We start from the raw sequence: 8,466 nt of genomic DNA, 5'->3' as shown, positions 1-8,466 counted from the left end.
TTGGGATAAAAATCAAATGATCGGAGATACAAAATTTTCACTTTCAAAAAATCCCTGGGACAAGTTTATTTATTACGCTTGTTTGGGAAATATTGTGCTGGAAATAGATTGACATACAATTTGATCAATAAAATTGGCCTATATCTAACATAGACAGCTACAAATGTACCAAATGCATACTTTGACCATGGGGTCTGATCCTATCCTCATCTTGGTAATTTGGAGGATGGTGAAATGTTTAGAGTAAGAGAATCAATGAGCTGTGGGAGATTGTGAATTAAATTATATTATTCTTAAATTTTCTTGGCTTCAAAAAAAAAAAAAAAAAGAATTATATATATATATATAGTGATTCAATCAAAAAGCAATTTAAATACAGATACATTCTGAATAACCACAAAATATAAATCCGAAAAAGAGAGAGAAGCGATTAATGTGAAAATAGAAAGATATATAATGTAGAAATCAACAGGGCAAATTAATTGTAGAGAAAAAAGAAAAACAAAAGACGAAAGAGTGATATAAAGTGAAACAGAGCATGAAATATGAGGAAGGTGATCATTTAAGAACTTATATAATTTTAACAATTAAATCGTCTCGCACACCCTCTAATTTGTGTCATTCTTCTCATATAACGTGTGTAGAGGAGTTCGAAATCGGGACTTTCGACTTTTACACCGTATTGACTACCATCTACCCGTATTGACTACCATCTACTTTTATTAAAGTAATAATTTGAAAATACACTTCAACTTTTGTTAAATCGTAATTCGTTCCATCATAGTCCATCTATCAGGTACTAAAAAGGGCGTCCTGACTCTTAGTGATTACTCTAATTAGTGATAGTACCTAACAAAAATGTTGAAACATCACAACATAGAACTACTGTTTCACAGGAGAATTTTGATCCATCATGGCCTATTGGTGCGGAGTGAAAATCACTAAAACTTCACACTATCTCCTGTTCTAGTTTCTCTACAACTTTAGATAATGTGTTGGTAATATATAAATATGAGAACAATTTTTATAGATGAAGGTAGTTGTACAAAGCAAAAAATTTATTAACAAATTAATCATTATGTCATTAATCTTTGATAAAAACGAGTTATAGTGTATTTAGTTGTTTCGCAATAAACAAGACAATACAAAAATATGAAAGAAAAATGTGATCATAATGAATACAATCGCAAAAATATTTACCCTTCCCAAAAGTAAAGATGGGTGTGCAATCGTATCAATACAAAATATAATTTGAATTGCATAAATACAAAATATATTAAACAAGTGATCCGATTCACACTCAAGAAAGAGAGACCTGCACAATCACTATTGAGCTCACCAGTAACCCATCTTTATCATATATATACAACTCTAAATATTCGAGAGGTGTTTTCATACCGTCTCTCCAATTAGCAAGGCAAACAAATCCATGTTATTCGAACCATCATTAGTCGTTGACTTTCGACGGGTTCGAAGATCACAATGGCAGAGGTAGTATCCACCTCTACAAACCCGATACGCTGATAAATCTACACCATCAATAACTTCACCAGGACAAGAACTACAGGTATTAAGTTGTGCATCCTTCTCCTCTTCTTCATACACAATGTGGACTCCTAACTCCTTTACGTACTTTATAGTCCCACAAAACCACGGAAACAACCACTTCATCACCAACATCCAACTGATTCCCAATCTAAAGGCTTGACCATTTCATATTTTTCGCCTCATCTGGATTCCGTTTACACACCGGGTTATAGGCCCACTTCACATCGTTGCTCTTATTGAAGATTTTAATAATACTTAAAATTTTATAATAGTAGGTTCAGTTGGAAGGTAACGGTGTGTAATCCTTGCATAAACAACGCATACATTCAAGCCTCGGATCTTGAGATTAGGAAGTGAAGGAACATTGAAACATATGGAGGACTTTCTACTCTTTTTGCTGAACCAACATGGAACCTCATTTCCAGGATGAAATATGCTCACTATTCCACATTCATACACTGCCTGATCCATGGAAATCATCATAACTTCAATTACAATAGGAGAGAGCAAGAGACATATATATATATATAGAGTGAGAGAGAGAGAGAGAGAGCACCTGGATGGGACCAATATTGTGCGTATCTGTCAGGTAATTGTAAAATTTCATGTCAACCTTTCCTATGGATTCCAACTCAACCAATCCCAAATTCTTGATCATTTCTGCATAGTTTGTCACAACCCAACGCTTCCACGTCCGGTCGTCTCTTTAGTTTTGGTAGATTGATCATTATTTCCAGTGACGTACAATGGCTTAACTGCAAGAATTTTAAGCTCATTGGTAGCTCTGGAAGCAATTAGAGTCTTTCACACCCTTCTAATTCAAGTGAGCAGAGCATGGCGAGTCCCTTGATGCTCTCTGGAAGGCTACTGATTGGATTTCCCCCTAGATTCAAGCTCTGCAACAGGGACAGGCTCCCAAGATCCCTCGGAATGGCATCATCTGACAAATTGCAGTTTGCAAGATTCAAGCTTACTAATGAGCGTGGCAAGCAAACCAGTGAACAACTGATCGATTCTGGAGATTTTCTTGGCCACGGAACCCAAGAGAACAAGCCTGAACGCCATGATTCCATGTCACTGCTGCTCGATTGTAGTTGTTTTATTGCAACACCCTTTGCGTCAAGAACCTTTAAAGATTCCATCTCGCACAGCTCTCTCGGCAACTTGTCAAGATTTGAGCAACCAGAGAGGATGAGTTTCTCAAGAGATTTAAGCTGAGCTATTTTTGTAGGAAGATTCCTAATATTCTTGCAGCCTTTCAGATTTAACAGAACAAGTCTCTTTAATTCCCCAATGGATTCGTGAACCTCGATCAAATTTATGCAATCTTTAAGAATCGATCTCACAAGATTAGGGAATTTTGAGAAATTGGGTGTATTGGTAAGGCCATGGGAATGACTGAGATTGAGGAATTGCAATAATCTGAGCACCCGTGAGAAACAAGTAAGAAAGTATAAATATTCATACATACCCCCAAAGAAAAGAAAAATTATTTTTAAAAAATTTATTAAAGGAAAAATAAAAAAACCAAGAAAGTTAGTAGTATCATACCTTGTTTCCATTCAAAAGTTGTTTTAAGGTGTTGTTCTGCAGGTCAAGAGCAACCAGGCTCTCCAGAGGAAACTCACTAGATATTGATTTTAAGGGGAACCCACGCCAACACAACCATCTTAACTTTTTAGGAAATTCTTTGTAGTCTCCGGTTAGCATTACATTATTGAGCTGGAGTAGTCTTAATTTGTGCATCCTTGAAAATGCTTCAGTTTTTAAGTCTACTTCATCTGATGTGGAAAATGATTCTGTCGAGGCAGAGTTGGTGGGGAGCCATGAGAAGAGTCCTAGACGATGGCACTTTGATGAATTGCTTCCACAAGGCAATGTTAATTTGTTAAAAAAATCTTCAGAATGATGTCTTTTTGAATTATCTAAATCAAAGAAATTCTTAGCAAGCCAATCTTGCTCAGACACATGCAAATTTAGAATAAGGCCTTCAATTGTTTCTGTGCCCTGATAACAGAGGTTGATAAGTAGCAGCTAGCAAAAACAAAGAATAAAAAAAAATGAAAATAAAGACATGAGAGGCATGTTTCTTATAGTTTTTTCTCTTAATATGCCACACTCTGCTGCGCTTCCCAGGCTCCTTGGGTGATTCTTGAAGTATAATCTCCCTTCCCATCTCTCGAATCAAGTGATGCATTGTCAACTTGTTATTTACATCGATTGTTAAGAGACATCTGTTGATAAGATTCTAAATCCCAACTTTCGTGTAAAAACCACATTCATCTAGTATTGGAATTATGAAATCTATGTCCTTTCTAACAAAGAAACAAGAAATGTCGAGGAATAAATTTTTGTCATGCTCATCTAGTAAAGAATCAAAGCTTAATCTGAGCTTTTTTAGGATCTTACTGTTAGGAATTGCTTCCATTTTCTCTATTGCACTTTTCCACACATCAATGCTACTCCCAGATAGAGAAAAACCCAAAATTTGAAGAGCTAAAGGATGCCCACTGCAGTACTGTACAACCCTTTTTGTGTGCTCCATATATCCTTCAATGGGGTGGTCTTGTCCAAAGGCATGCCAGCTAAAGAGTTGAAATGATTCATCATGAGTTAAACCTTCAACTCTATGCCGCTTGTGCATTCCATATGCCTTCAACGATTGTTCATTTGTAGTTGTTATGATAATTTTACTTCCTGGCTGATACCAATCCCTCATTGTGAGTACTGCATTAATTGGTCTCGGTCTTCCACATCATCAAGAACAAGTAAAAAAATTTTGCAGCAAATAGCTCCTCTTATCTTTATCATTCCTTCATCAACATTGCTAATTTTTGCTTCTTTCCCTTTTAAAATATCTGAAAAAAGTTGTCTTTGTAAGCGGACAAGACCACGGGGTTCTTTTGATGTTTCTCTTACATTTGCAAGAAAACTACTACCTTCAAATATGTCAAAGTTCAGGTTATACACAGTTTTTGCAATGGTTGTCTTCCCTATTCCATGCATCCCAGAGATTGCCACTATCCCGACTTCGTTTGATCCATATTGCAACCACAAATTAATGTCTTTTATATGAGTATCTAATCCAACTGGGTATGAACAAACACTCAATACTCTACGATTCAATTTGTTTCCTATATCTTTAACAATTTCTTGAATAAAATTTGATTCATACCTACAAATTGCCAACTTCTTTTCAGCTGAAACGGATTAAGGAATTAATGAAAATGCAAACAAGAGATAATAATGATTTATTGGATAAAAATTGACTCATACCTATATATAGCAATGGGAATAGGAAGGGGAACCAAAAAAAGGAAAACAAATGATGTTGTATTTGAAATGAATCAAGAGTTAAATGAAAATGAAATACACACACACACAATATATTTCATGTTGTTTTGTTTAGCCATTACCACTCAATATATTCAAGCAGCATGTTAACTATTGTAAAATCTTGAATTAATAGAATTACATAATCAATGATTGTTAAAGATATTTAACCGAAAGGAAAAAAATATATTGGTAGCAAAATCCAAGAATATCTATAAAATTTCAAATCTAGCTTGAGAAAGCAATTTCAAGATAAGGGTCTCTTATTGTTCACAATTCTCAATGGCATTTCCATTCTAAAAGTTTAATCTTCTTATTTCTAGTTACTAATTATTGACTTTATTTGTCTACTTGCTTTCATGTCAAACATTTAGAATTTAATTTATGGAAGACTTTAAATTCATATTTTAAAGGGAAATTTTTACAAATAAATAAATAAAAATGTGAGTCTTACCATTTTGTATACATGTTGCATTAGTCTCTTTCAAAAGTTAATTAGATATTGATCTTATTCTTTTAACCACGCCATAACTCTAATGAGCACTGACTATTGATCGAAGAGAGTTAACCAATTAATTGATTAATAGTATCTAAAGCTATTAAGATTTTGTGGCTCAGGACCAAGCTTATTGGGTTTAAACTACTCTGTGGACCATACGTATACAGTAATATATTGAACTATATATAATACTATTACCAAGTATCATTTATTGGGCTTTAACTTCAATCCATTAAAATTTATGACACAGAGGCCCAGGCCATAGGTAGAAGTAAAATCAGGTTATTGGGCTTTAACTCCAGGCTTGTAGTCGAACTCATATATTTGTAGATTACAACCTATCTCAAATTGAGTTAATTCGAACCAATAACATCCGGACTAAGTTAATTCGGACCAATAATAGTCCTTTATTGAGAATAATTCAGGACACATAAATATATAAACAGACAATTGTGTTTAATTATTTATGATTACCTAGAAAAATATATTTGTAGATTATTAATTACAGAGCTAAATTCGGCTGCGTCTAGAACAAGATCAATTGGGCTTTAACCCAATCCAGACCAATATCAACAACTAAATTCCAGCCTATTAATTTATTGGGTCATTTTGGGTTTTGGATCTCGGGCCTTTTAAATAGCTAAGCAAGTTTGTTAAAAAAGAGAATCACTCCTAATCAATTTTTTTTTTAAATGAATCAATATAAAAATGCATAAGAAATTGCACACAAATTAAGTTTAGGAAATTATATAGATATGTAGCCTTGAAGTCCTCATTGCTTTATACCGTATTGTTAACATATGATGTGCAATTCCCCTTGTATTCTTAGCAATTTCTGATCTTCCAGGCAATGTAGAAAAGTTTCTGATCATATAAGAAGGATTTTCTATAATCAATTTTCCAACATTAAAACTTCTAAAATGACTGAATCAAATTTTTTAGTGTAAGGTGTTTTTGTAAAATATCTGTCAACACTTATAAATAAGATCAGAGGGATGGATAATAATGTAAGTATATAAAGACATGCAGCTAATGAATTGAGTAGTAATTTATATTCAATTTTATGAACACTTGAATCAAATGATGTCAAAGTAAATGAAATAGACAAGCTTACCCATCTCCTAAAACATGCCCGGCCAAATTTGCAACTTCTGTCAAAGCTTCCTTCCACTTCTTTATCTTGTTCATTCCCTGCTCTTTTCTTTCGTCGGACTCGGACATAAAGTTTTCTTCATGTTTTACAAATGCTTTTGCAAAACTTTCATTTTGCTTTCTAACATGGGATGGATCCACATGGTAGAACACGGGCACAATCATATGACCAACACTCTTCTTGCGTTCAAGAATTTTTAGAAGTTCATCAAGGCACCATGTTGAAGATGCATAGTCTTTTGAGAAGACAATTATTGAAATCCTCAACTCTTCAATTGCCTTTATCAATTCTTTGGAGATATCATCGCCTCTCGCAAGTCCATCATCATCCCTAAATGTGCGTAATCCTACATGTAGAAGAGCTGTATAAAGGTGATCGGTAAAGGTCTTTCGGGTGTTTTTACCTCTGAAACTCAAGAAAATATGATAAGAATACCGAATTGAGGAGGGTTCTTGGGATCCCATAGCCGCTATTGATCAAAATCAAGGAGATGAATGAACAAGATGCAATATGTACAATCATAATAAGTATTTTTCTAAGAATTCAATAAATAAATAAAGGAATAAACAATAGGCCAAACTGATTTTTTTTTTCTATAATAATAATAATAATAATAATAAATAAAAATAAAAATAAAAAAAAAAAAAAAAAAAACTCTTAACAATGTTGTAGATAACCCCTAGTGTGACCCCTAGTGTGACAAATACCCCCTAAATAAATCCCACCAATTAAACAATCAATCCTATGTGGATATGTTTGTATATGTATTACTGGTTTTTCTTGACCTTAGATCTTTCAAAGCATATAAGCGAAGATAAAATAGATAGGTAAAAGAATATATGATTGTTCAAAACCTATAATATATGATTGTTCTCCCAGATACATTGGACAATTGGTTGATTCAAGATTTACTATTACATATATTAACTTTGTGGCTTCTCTTACACAACAAATTGAAATAGAAAAAAGACAATACATACAAATAAATAAATAATACAGTAATAAATATGATATACATGTAATTAACTTGTAATACTGAGCAATTGTGTTGAAAAGGTAAAACTTTTTACCTGTAATTCCGGAAGAAATTAAGATTCCTCACCTGATCGACTAATCACTTGACAGACAGACAGTGTTATAAATGAAGAAAAGAGAGAGAAGCCAAATCAAGACAAGTGTGAGAGGGGCAGAGCATGGTGAGCCGATATAAATGAAGAAAAAAATCATGAATGGTAATGGGATCCACATAGTAAGCTTCCTTGTAATGTTTTTATTTTAATATTTTTTTGCCCCAACCTTTTTCTTCTTTTCTTACCATGTTCCGTTTGAAAGTGATATATACCAGTAAATTAGATTCGTAGGTCCACTCAAGTATTTTGTTTTTCATAGCCCACAAATCAATTCATATTTAAATAAATAAATAAAATTTGGTGGGACGCCGCACTCATGAACTTTTAATAGGTCCAATAAAAAATGTACTCATGATTACAAGATAATAATAATAAAAAATAATAAATAAGGATATATATATATATATATAGAATAAATTTGTATCTAATTTCTTGATGTTATTACTTTCTTGATTTTTTAATCACAAATTATATATACGTGTAATATCACATACGTCGTCATCCTTTTGAATACCTTTTTGATTCAGTTAGAAGGGATCTCTGCTCCCACTCCGAAAAAAGCACTGGCAAATAAGGATCATGTGAGAAGGGCGGATCTCCCGCTCACACTTTGGCTCTGTAGCCACTCAAATTGTAGATAAGGACTGAGCGGGAAAGATGAAGTCTATGTGTACATTTTTTGTTGAACTACGTTAACAATAAGTAAAAATAGATTATTCAACAGTAAGTAATCAAGTATTATTTTTATGAGAACCTTACGTACCTATAATAATTACGCGAGAACTATAAAGATGTGGTGCCTT

General features: G+C 33.4%; 1 long non-coding RNA gene across 3 annotated transcripts; it reads right to left on the bottom strand.

The window, feature by feature from the left end:
* Positions 1–1,177: 1,177 nt before the first annotated feature.
* Positions 1,178–7,918, bottom strand: LOC132300510 (uncharacterized). 3 transcript variants are annotated; one of them, XR_009480457.1, is made up of 5 exons: positions 7,604–7,918; positions 6,495–6,894; positions 3,100–6,244; positions 2,105–2,970; positions 1,178–2,010 (listed from the first exon to the last, which is right to left on the bottom strand). It is a non-coding gene; the product is annotated as an uncharacterized LOC132300510 (long non-coding RNA). The 3 variants fall into 3 exon arrangements; XR_009480455.1 differs by having other exon boundaries at positions 6,495–6,879; XR_009480456.1 differs by having other exon boundaries at positions 3,100–4,723; positions 6,495–6,879; positions 7,604–7,910.
* Positions 7,919–8,466: the final 548 nt, after the last annotated feature.

The sequence above is a fragment of the Cornus florida genome, unplaced genomic scaffold (genome assembly GCF_030987335.1).
Source record: "Cornus florida cultivar Cherokee Brave unplaced genomic scaffold, ASM3098733v1 CherokeeBrave_3.0.0_Hap2_Chr03, whole genome shotgun sequence".
In the NCBI taxonomy this organism is placed as follows: domain Eukaryota; kingdom Viridiplantae; phylum Streptophyta; class Magnoliopsida; order Cornales; family Cornaceae; genus Cornus; species Cornus florida.
This window is presented reverse-complemented; position numbering and strand designations above follow the sequence as displayed.